General features: G+C 38.1%; 1 long non-coding RNA gene across 1 annotated transcript in view; it reads left to right on the top strand.

Annotated features, from left to right (window-relative positions):
• The first annotated feature begins 127 nt into the window (after nt 1-127).
• The window catches only part of LOC122174877, a 29,309-nt gene continuing 17,296 nt past the window's right edge, over nt 128-12,140 (top strand). Inside the window, exon 1 of the long non-coding RNA XR_006177248.1 lies at nt 128-263. This is a non-coding gene — a long non-coding RNA (uncharacterized LOC122174877). The remainder of the gene's footprint in view (nt 264-12,140) is intronic.

The raw sequence follows: 12,140 nt of genomic DNA, 5'->3' as shown, positions 1-12,140 counted from the left end.
AAAAAAAAAAAAAAAAAAAAAAAAAAAAAAAAAAAAGAAGAAAATGAAAAAGCCGACAAAAAACCAAAAATACCACAACCTCAAACCAGCAAGACTGCAAGGGGGGAAAAATGGAAGTGGCTGAGCAAGCGGAGGTTTTTTTTTGTTTTTTTTTGTTTTCTCTTTTTTTACTTGAAACAAAGTCTCAGCACAGCAGCCCGATGAGAGGCGATGCCAGGCAGGCGACGGTCTGAGAGAAGGACTGAGGCGCGAGTGCAGATGTGGTGGGTTTTTCTGTTGCTGTTATTACTAATGGGCTTATTCCTCTTGCCTCCCTCCTCCTCCCCCCGCGGGCACCAGCGGCCGGCCGGCGGCGGGGGGGTCCTTGGCTGCCGATGGCGGGGAGCGGAGCGAGCGCCGGCCGCGCAGGGAGTACGGCGGGAGCGAGCGCGGCTCCACCGCCGCGTGTGCGCGCGTGTGAGTGTGCCAGCTCCGTGGGGGCCAGCGTGTGTGCGCGCCCCCGCGCGCGCCCCTTCCCCGCCCGCTGGTGGCGGCGCGCCTCGCTCCGCGCGTGTGTGTGCGCGCGTGTGAGTGTGCGTGTGCCCGGCACCCAGCACGTCCCGGCTCGCCGCGCCTGGGAGGTTCTCCTGGCTTCGGTTCCCAGCGCTGCGCCCCGGCGTAAGGGAAACTCAGAGGCGGGGAGCGAGGGCGGCGGGGAGGGGAGGGCGGGGGGCGGGAAACCCGCACTTGATCTCCTTCCTCTTGTTCCTTCTTTTGAAGCGTAGCCCCCCCTGTCGCAGCCTCGAGAGCTGTCGGTTTGGTTCCGCGCTGCAGATTAACTGATACAGCGCTCCGAGGATAAACCCTTTCAAACTGCCGCCTGCCTTTGACTGGAACAATAGCAATTTTCTCAGCGAGATTGCGATTGACACCGTATTTCGTTCCTCCCCGGGGATAAGGCTGTGCCTGGATCGCGGCTGCCTGGCGTTCGTTTCGCCGCCGCCGCCGCCGCCTGGGCACTGCGCGGCGTGTGGGAGCCCGGAGCCCGCCCGGGGATTCTCGCTGTCGGTCGCGGCCGCCGCGCTGCGGGCGGAGTTTGCAAGGAGGCAGCGGCCCCGTTCGCAGCGGGTGGGGCCGGCACACGGGGATGCTCGCGGAAGGTGCCGTGCCACCGTGGATGAGGTTCCCCCCCCAGCCCCCGTGAATTCGGTATCGCTGGGTTGAACGTGCCTCCCTCCTCCCTCGCCTTTTGTCTGTGTCTCTCGCAGTTGGAGTTGGGCTCTCTACCGGCGTGCGAGATCGCGATAGCAGATATCCGGTGTGAAAATGAGGAGATGACATTTTAATACATAGAGCTGTCAGCCCGCGGCTCGCAGCCAGCTGCTGAGAGATCCCGCCGCTCTCTCGGCGGGGGAACAAACCATCTCCCCCCCTTCAGGGAATGGTGCTCCTGAAGTCCACACGTTATGTGGCTGCCTGGTTCTGAGAAACCGAAGTTTAAACTTCCGGACATGGCCCAAGGCAGTGGTTCCTTAGAACAAGGAATTGTCCACTGCCACCCTAGCCTCGGAAAGGTCTGAATTCCAGTAATACGGGGCTTTTATGACCACAATTACACACTGCACAAATTCTCATCAGAAGTACTGCTGGTCACAAAGCAGTTCTGACCAAAGTAAATGTAAGCACGGTTATGGCTTTTTACTGTACTTTCCATAGGTACAAGCTGTAAACTATGTCCTTGCTGGCTTTTACAAACATAAATAGCCCATGCCTCTGTTGTCAAAATAAAACCAAAAAATATGTGTCCAAACCAAGGGAACTATGAGAAATGTGCATGATCTATACCCAGCAAATATAGCACAATGAAAATTGAACTGTTTATGGCTTAGGGATAATCAGACTGTCTCACGTTCGGTGACACTGTGATATTTGTGGATGATTACCATGTTGCTTGAAATACTTTGAGTAATTCCACTCACTGACAGGTTGATGTGAGCAGAACAAATCAAAGTGTACATACACTGCAGCCTTTTTCATTCCTTTCATTGTAAACGAATAACATGAGGTTAAGTCATAGGGGAAGCCACCCTGAATGAACTCTTAGAACTGTTTCCTATGGCATTGGCAAATTGCAGTTTATAGAATCATAGAATCGTTTGAGTTGAAATGGACCCTTAAAGGCCATCTACTCCAATTCCCTAGCACTGAACAAGGACACCCACAGCTACATCAGGTTACCTGCTTATCTGCACAGTCTGACCTTGAATGTCTCCACCACATCTCTGGACAACCTGTTCTAGTATTTCACTACTTTTATAGTAAAAGCCTCCATCCTTATATCCAATCTAAATCTCCTCTCTCTTAGTTTGAAAACATTTCTTTCTTATAGTCCCCCTTGTGAAAGGCCACTATCAGGTCTCCCTGGAGCTTTCTCTTCTCCTGGCTGAACAGCCTCAGCTGTCCCAGCCAGTAAAAATGAAAATTAATACACACTGTACAGCAAGCAACTGCCTGGATATCCCAAGCCCTAATCTTCTACTTTTTGTTTCTTTGAAGACATGGCAGTGCTGGAAAGGAATCTGGAAGTGTAGACTCTTTGGTCTCTTGTCTGCAAACTGGGAGAAAGGCTGCACATTTGTGAAGAAGAAGCACAAGCTGCACATACTTCTATGTTAACTCTGCAAGTTGAATGGAAGTATGGTAGGTGCAGAACAGCCTGCAGATTTCTTAAGACTTGCTACAATCAGTTGTGCATTCTAAAATAAGTGATACCATTGGTAACTACTCAAATATCTGTCATCCACTTGTGTGTGCTTGCATCCTTGCAGTAAGGCCAAATTCAGAAAGTTTGTATGCCGTGTGTCACACAGGTGCATTTGAAACAAAAGTCTGTATTTTGATAAACTAGAAGCAAAATACAGGATTTGTTCAAGTTCATGAAACATAAATAAATAGAAATGTAGCAATACATTTCTTTAAACTGGTCGTGCAGATCATTTGTATTTGGAATGCTTCTAGCTTATAGGTACATACGTTCATGTGTTCATATGTGTAGAGCAGAAGTGAACTTACATCAACTGTCCAGAAACACTGAGCAGTTCCAGCTTCTGAACCTCTGTTGCAACCCGTGAGTAAAGTATTGATGCAATCCCATACTGTTTCACAGGAGCACAGTCTGAACAGCATGGCACATGTGGTGCCGTCTGCACTACAAAGAAAGTAAGAAGGCACCAAAAAGAAGTGTTATGTCACTCAGTCACAGTGTTGTGGGAATAGGCACAACACAGTGTGAACACTAAATTTATAGTGCTGCTTTCTAGAGTGGATGCAATTGTTTCAGAAAGGTTGGGTTTGATCCAAACTAAGAACAAGGTCTGAGAGTAATATTTTTAAGTAATTTCTGTATGGGTGAAAAAAATGATGCTTACTAAATTTAATATGCTGGATGGAATAAATTAAAGGATTTGCTTAGTTGCTTTTATTTTTCTTCTTTTTTTCTTGACACCTACAGTAGCAGTTTAAGATCTTTGCTATCTCAGTCCTTGTAGCTAGGTGATTTAAGTTCATGTTCAGGTTTTAGTGAGCATAGCACAATTATAACTGGAACTCATTGAGATTTTTGGTGCAAACTGTAAAAGCGAGGCCATAATTTAATGCAGTTGGCTTTGGAGGATGTACTGTTCTGTCACTCAACTGCTGTCATCTTTAGCAGGACTCTTTCCAAGTCAAGGTCACTGTTTCAGCCTGCATTTCTTCTCTTTGGGCTAATAAAAGATCATCTCCAATACTGAAAACTGATGGTTTTTCAACAAAGAATTTATTTAAATGTCTTTAATTTTCTAGCTTAATCCTCTATGATCATTCTCCCCTATCATATCATACGATTAATTGGTTACATCTTTATGCAGTCAGTTACTGACTTAGATGTCACCTTAGTATGCACAAAAATGGTAACAAACATGGCTTATAGAGTCAGGTAAGCATAGAGTGTCATTTCTATGAAGCCTCTTAACTCACATAATAGTGGCACCAATCTGTTCCCTACATCTTGATTTGCTCCAACATGGAAGACCATTCAAAATCCCTTTTGGCAATCACAGATTTTTTTTGTCTGCATCACAGTTTCTGCTGAATAACACCAGATTTCTACAAGAAGGCTACACCTCTGCTATAAGTCAGGAAAAAAAATTAAACCAATTCTGGTATGACCATCCCAAGTGAAATGTTATTTAATTTAGTCTGAAGCAAAGAAGTAATATGGAAGATGCTGGCCATCATAGCTATTACAAAATTCGATAAATAACTAACCAAGAAGAAAAGAAAAAGACTTTTTTTTTCCTCTTCCCTCCCCTCAGACAGGCTGGGAGCAAGTGTAAATTGGAAATTGTTTTATAGAGTGATGTTTACTTCCTAGTCCAGTGCGTTACAAATTAAGAAATACTGCATTTCCCTACTTACTTCAGATTTTAAATGAATTGAACCTCTGTTAATTTTCTCTGTGCCTTCTAGAGGGAATACACATTTAATAAATATTAGATTATATTGTATTATCAATTGAAAGATCTTTTTTTAAAAAGCAAGAGAGTTGTGATTACATTGGAATTGTATTAAAATGCTTTGTATTTTCATAAATAATTAACGATGCAGTACCAGTAGATGGTGCTCAAGAATATATAGCATAACTGATAGGTAGGGGTGGTTAAATGTTTCTATTTAAAAACAAACAAACAAAAAAATTAGAGAAAGCACTGGTTTTCCATTGAAAAGTTGATTTTTCATAAGAAAACGATGTCCTGTTTCAAATTTCAAACAAACTTTCATTTGGTTGATGATTTTCAAGTTGAAAAGGTCAACTATTTCCTTGCTTGTTTGTTTTCTTTATTTATATATCTTCCTCAGTAAAGACTTATCAGAACTTTGAAATTCTGTTAATCAGTTCAAATATTTTAGTATTGTCATTCAGCCACATTAGGCTAGAAACAATGAAATTAATGCAATATTGACTATGGAAGTGTGAGTCATGGTAGTCTGAAGCAGATCTGAGGCCTGTGCAGCACTCTTGCCTCAGACAGTGACCTTTGACTCAGCACAGGGATTTTTTTGAGGATTTGGCTTCATGAAGTGTCATGCTCATCTCCAGCAATTAGAGATCTGTATAAGTCTCCAAATAAGTTTCAGTTTCACTTGCAATACTCTTCACTAGTTTAACTTAATCCATTCTTGTTTATTTGCATAAGTGGTCCAGTAATTTTCAGTCTTACATTTTCCTGTCTCAGTATTTTCAAAGAACAAGGCTCACAGTAAAAATATAAACTATGTGAAACCTTATATATCACTTCCATTAAATTTGCTGCCTCGAAGTTTAATTGTGTGTCATCATGTTAAGGCAGGCAGAAATGAAATTCTGGCTTCTAGTAATTATTTCACATATTTTTATCGTGCCTTTTAAAATTTCTCTTTAAACTTCCTCTTCAAAATGTTTCCAGTTATTCCAACCTATTTCCACAAAGCTTATTTAAGATCTTCCATCACTCATGCCACCTTTCTTTTCAGGTCCTTCTAGTTTTCTAATACCTTTTTGAGATGTAGAAACCAGCACTGCACACAGAAGTTCAGATCAGCACAGATTTATGTTAACACTGTTTTTCCTTATCATGCTCAGTCCTTGATACATTTTAATCTCTTCCTTCTGTCTTCTAATCATCAGCCACACTGAACAGAGGCCTACAGTTAGCCGTCTTTGCCTCTCCTTTGTATCAGTCTCTTGAGAGAAACATTGTCAAGACCTCCAGAAAGTTTAAATAAATTATGTCTGTTGGTTCTCCTTTGACCACTGCAGTATTTTACTGATGTGTTGAAACCATTCTGACAAATGGGTGAGACATCATCTTCCTTTACAAAGAGCTATAATCTCATGAGCATCCAAGTGTTTTATTTTCTTAATTTGCCAGGTACAGATGTAAGATTTATGAATCTTTGATTCCCCAAATCATCCTAAAGCCTTTTAATAATATATGCAAAACATTTGTTTCTCTCTAACCTTCCAGTACTGGAGTTGTTTTTCAATTAGAGTTTTCATAGCTCAACTACTTCTTGTTCAGAATTTTCAGTCTTGGTGGCTTCCTGCTTTTTAAATGATTGATTCATTCCAGCACCTCTTCAACTGATAGTTCCTCATTTTTATTACTAAAGAGTAGGTATCTCCCTAACATCCTCTATTGTGAAGGTTGCTGCGAATAAATCTTCTATTTTCCTAGCAACATCCTTCTCTTCCTTAATTGCTGTCTTTATTCTCTGAATTTCCCAGCAGACCTAGTGACTCTTACAAGCTTCTTGCTTTTGATATAGTTAAGAGGTTTATTTTAATTTGTTTTTGTATTTTTAACTGCTTGATTTCCAGCAGATACCTTTTCTTCCCAGTTTTCCTTCTTACTTCTTGGCTGTCACAGCTTATGATTCTTTCCCTCATTTCATGACAGCTGCCTTTGCAGATTTTCACAGTTCCCACTTAGCTCAAGTAGTGTCTGAAATCCTTTCATTTCACTATTTCACTGATTTGCTGATTTGCAGCTCATTTTTTTTTATTTATTTTTTTTTTTTTTTCCCTCTCATTTCTCTCTCCTCCATATGCATAGTTATCAGTGTAAATATTCTTGGGTTTGGAAGCAACGTGAATGCCACATCTAATGATCCCACTACCTTTAATTTTAATACCACTGTTTTCCTTTTTTTTGTTTGTTTTGTGTTTGTTTGTTTTTTTTTTTATCTTGACTAATACCATTTTATTGAATGCCTTTCTAAAATTTTGTGTCATTGCATTTGATCTTATATTTTATCTCTTGCTAGATGCATTTAACCTCAATTTTCTGTAATCACTGTGCATATAATTTCAGATATTGTTAATCCTTGGCTTCTTTCTGCTTACTATGATTGAAATCTAAAGGCATGTCTAAACTATGTTTTAATATGGAGCCGTAGCTTATCAGGCTGAGCTAGTTGATTTAAAGCCATCTTATGTTTTCCAAAGTAACAGTCAGTTCTCAGAATAGTGTCTTCTCAGTATGTGCTATTTGAAGAAATAACTGCACCTAGTGTTCTGAGAAATGATATTTCTTAAGGTTTGGTATTTACAGATTTTATTTGTTTCCAGTTGGGTAGTATAAGATCTACCCTATTATCTTGTGTTTTTTCCTTTTCAGTACTGCATACAATATCCCAGTTATTACTTGTATGCTTTGGTACATGCCTTCTTGTAGCCTGGGTAATAAAACTTTAGTAATAGCCATGCTGATGTACTATTCACTTAAGATGTTTTTTTCACACTGTAATTTGTTGAACCTTTTACATAAATTGCAAAATTCCTTGCTTAGTCTGACTTTCTAGAATAAGTTACAATAAGCTACTGTTATTTTCTGTTTATTCATTTGTTCTTATTTATTCATGTATTAAATTATTTATTCCGTAGCGTTTTTATGCTACTCTACTTCCATTGTGATTATAACATAAGTCCTTCTTCTATTGGAAAGTTTTCTATTTCACTGATTTTTGCTTTTAAGCTGTAATTGCATATAAATATTTTCAGTTCTTAATTTTGACCAGACGTCGTTCTATGGCATCTTTCCTGAATTTGTGCTTCTTCAACTGAATTTTTCATGTACAGTAGGGAAAAATTACCAGTAACACTGGTAGATGAATTGTCTTTCTTTGGCTAGGTGATCAGAATATTTTTTTGTAGTCTTTCAATCTACTGAATATGTTTTCAGTACTTTATATCTTACATATTTAATGATTGTCATTTGAAAAGAAACTTACCACTAGCTCATGGTTGCATGTACTTTCATGGAGGAACTGTAACATGTTGTCCTGTTGTATGACTATAAAACTAGGAGGAATTCATTGCAGTTCCCTACATGTAGACTATATCCTAAGCTTTACCAAATTAATTGGAGAATATGTATGCAAAGATCAAAACAAAAACAGGGCCACAGTTTTCCTGTTAATTATCTAAATGCACTGAAATCCTCTTTATACGAGGAGGACAAATTTTTAAAAATGCCCTTTCATCTCTATTATTAATCTACTCTAGAATATTGCCTAGTCATTAATCAAATTGAACTGTGATAAATAAAAAAAAAACCCTGTGTTGTTTTGGATCGCTCTGCAATAAAGTAAGAAATTCAGAGTTAATGTTGTTCATTTTGCATATGCACTCTGTCTACTGAGATCACTAATCCCAAAGGATAGTGTTAAAAGATGGAGCATTTTCTTGTGTTGCTTTCGGGTTTTTTCTGCATTAGTAAAAGTGACGGACTGATAATACTGCCTAGAACTTAGCTTTCTGCCATCAGTAAAGGTTTGGTGCTTAAAACATAGAAAATATAGGTTGTTTGTTCCATACCAAGTTCAGCTGCAATCTCTGTCTAAAATGTTGGTCTAAGTGACAATACTTTTTTTTTTTTTTTTTAATTTAAACTAAGAGTTCAATTGCTTAGCGGGAGAGTTAGGTTCAAATTCATTTGTTGAAAGTTTGAACCATGCAGTTTTTACTTTCCATAATTGGTTAGGCCAGCAAGAAGGGTGGTAGCATTTTGTTAGACCTAACACAGGTGTCCTTGGTTTTTATTATTCCTTTCAGGCCCGTTTCAGGGTGACTCCATTCCTAATATTTACATTATTACACTGTGTGACTTTGTTTTCTCATATATTTAGTATTTCCATGGAAAGGCTATTCTTTTGGCCATCACTAGGTCAGGAAACTTTATTCTGAAGTATAAAAAATGACAGGTTGTGAGCCTATGCGGCAGGTAACTAATCTTCAAAACTCTTCATCAAGGATGCTGGACATGTATATTAAAGAGAAAGCCTGTGATGGTGGTGGCAATGTGTAGTTGGGGATGTCAATTAGTGCGCAAAATCCTATCCACTTCAGGAATTTCTCAGAGCTGAAAATAATTAGCGGTTGGGAGAATGTTAGGAGAAAATCTTGCCTTGTTTTCAGTCTTCTTTCCGTGTTTACTTACAGTCACTACTGAGACAGAAAAGCCTTTAGTTTAGTCTATTATGACCACTTCAATCTTCACCCTTTTTGGATGTTTTAATTCTAAAAAAAACTTAAAGGAAGATTTTCAGACCTCATGGAACCAGATGGAAGCTGCAGCATTTGGGATATCAAAATGTCATGACATCAGTATTCCAGCTTGAAAACGTTGGCTGAGTGCCTGTAATTTCCGAAAGTGACTGAACATATTTCAAAATTTAAAGATCTAGTCAAGACTCAGGTCAAGTTGATACAAAGAAAGGAAAACCTCAAGGTCTTTCTTCTCTATCTGAACTTTTTTGTTCTTGTAAAAGTAATAATTAAATTTGAATACAACAAATACTTGGCATTAGATGCGTTCCCGTCAGTGTTTTAAGAAAGGAAATGTCCTCTTCTATTATTGCCTATTCTCTAGTATTTGATTGAATGTAGCAAGGGTTGTTTTCAGTTTACGGAATGCTTTGAATTTTAGAACAAATGCATATAGGTTAAGAGTGACACACATCATTACATTGAAAGAAGATACTTTTGTATGTGCAAAAAGCATTCTTCTGATCAAATCAATTCTTTGGCTGCATGGCGAGCATCCAGAGTAAAAACAATTCTTGAAACAATTTGTTCATGCATTTATGTATGTGCCATATAAACATTTGACATCTTTGACAATTAAAATAATATCTGAAAAAGAGAAAATATTATACACTAATAGTTGCAGGTATGAATGTCAAGTGCTTCTTAGTGAAATGGATAGGGCTTCTCAAATCACTGTGAATAACTGGTTCACAGGCGACAACTCTACAAGGAGGTGGTGTAAAGTTCAACTATTTGTTGAAGATAGATGTGGATGTATCATTCAGAGTTTAAAAAATATGTAAATATATGTTTCAGATATTAGTCTTCTGAATTTTTCTTGGCATGCAATTTTGAGAAATAGCTGAGTTTACTTAATATTCTTAAATGTAAAATTTGAGTCAGAGAGGTGGATCTTGGCTGTAATTCAGCTCATATCAATAGTAGAACATTTGTGAGAATAGAGTCATGCTCTTGGTACATACTGTGTGCTTGAATTGAAGAGTGAGAGGAGAGGAATACATTTATATTAGCAAAGGGCAGAATATGCTGTGAAAATGTGGTGTTTTACAGTAAAGAGCCACCGCAGGTGGTTGTCATCATTCTGTGAAACACTCTTGAACTCCACTATCTAAAACATGAGAGACTGAATGAAAGGCATTTCTCAAACTCTTATGCACAAAAATGAATATTAGCAGTTTTGTGGTTGTTTTGTTTTGTTTGGCTGATTGGTTTACAGGATTTTTTAAAGGTGGAGAACTATGCTTACAGGATAAGAGGGTTGAAATGACAGATGCAGAAAATTAACGTAGCTATCTTTGGATCAAACATGGACAATAAATAAAAGCAATTATACTCCAACATACACTATAGCATTTACACTACACATATTGTATCTACTGCTACAGGGTTTCCTCTTTTATAAATTTTGTAAATATTCCTGGTCTTCTCCTACCAACAATGTCTGGCTGCACTGAAATTCTCCTTTTCTCCCTTCCTCCTTTCCTTCCTTCCTTCCTTCCTCCTTCCATATCCCTTCCCCTCTCTCATTCTCTGTGATATATACATTTGAATTTTTTATTTCACTATGCTTAACCAGTGAATCCAACTTCTCTTATTGAAATGTTATAGATAAAAATTGTTGGTGAGTGATTAATTGGTATTTCAAAAAATATTCTCTGTGAACATTGCTGACTGTTATCACGGTAAATTTAAGTAGTGTCGTTGAAGTCAGCAGATCTATTCTGATTTAATCAGTATGGAATATAGCCCTTAGAGTAAAAAATGATAAAGTCAAGGGAACATATACTTGCAACAGATCCCAAATGCATGGATCAGAATACAGTCCTTCAGACTGGACTAATAGTACATTTTATGTGTTTTACAGAGTATCACCATCACACAGAGCAATTCAGCTTCAAAATTTACTGTCTTGGTCTCTGTGATATGATACCTAATTGGTATAAATTAATATTCCTCATGAAAATTTGAGTTTCCAACATGTAGGTATCAGAATGAATATCTGATCTCCGATAAGTTTAACCTAATCTCAGATATTCCAGTTGTGCCTGTTCTGGAACTTGTCTCTTCACTGTAGGAAATGCACTTTTTTGTTAGTTTATCAGTCTGCATGCACACATAAGATTTCCTATTATATGTGTGTCTGTAGGAAGAGTATAAGATATTTGAATCTGCCTGAAAGGTTTCTAGCACTTACCAGCTCAGATTTTAATCAGTAATGAATACATGGGTGTTTTCGCTCACTGAAACAAACATTCATGTATGTATGAATGTAGATAGTACCTATATATGATGTGTGAATACTTGTAGACAAGAAAGAACATTAGCTGAATCTTTCTGTGTCAGGAAGAAATTGGGTTATGGATATCTTTATTTTATGAAATCTCATGCAATCAGAAGCTAATCCTCCTCAAGACCTGGGGGTCCATATACCTATATTTAATTCATCTATTAAAATTATGGTATTTATAATGCCTTGTTTCATAAACTTTATTTCTTCGCATTTTAGTAGTATATTTTTATGTGTGCTTTATTTTTTGTGTATCAGACAAAGCTTTTAAAAGTAAGTAGGTCACCATTCAAAAAGGTAATCATCAAATGTAAATAGTGTCAAATATTTTCTTTGTGCTGTATGTTTAAATGTGACAGACTTGGAAAAAAAGTCAGTAACCTTTTTTCAGTTAAATGATTAGATATGATCATATTTCTATTTTATATTCTATTTAAACATGTAAGAGAATCTGAGAAATATTTCATGATGACTACTAAAATATGATATTCAAATAGACTGACAAGAAGCTGTTCTAATCTCATCTCTTCTTTTTTTTTTTTTTTTTTAAATATTCTTCCTCTGGCTTCTTCTCCCTCAGTGTATCTAATACAATTCTTTCATCCAATTTACAGAGTCTTGCCTAATCTTTTTTTCTTATATAGTTCTTGCACTCAGTTTTCTCACTCAACCATCTACTTCCATTGTTCAGTACTTCTTCTCATCTGTTTTCCTTCTTTCACTCCTGTGCTACTGGTTTCTTGT

Source organism: Lagopus leucura, unplaced genomic scaffold (genome assembly GCF_019238085.1).
Source record: "Lagopus leucura isolate 7727_CA_CO unplaced genomic scaffold, USGS_WTPT01 Super-Scaffold_73, whole genome shotgun sequence".
Classification (NCBI taxonomy): Eukaryota; Metazoa; Chordata; class Aves; order Galliformes; family Phasianidae; genus Lagopus; species Lagopus leucura.
The sequence above is the reverse complement of the archived record's forward strand: the minus strand, read 5'-3'. Positions and strand labels throughout refer to the sequence as shown.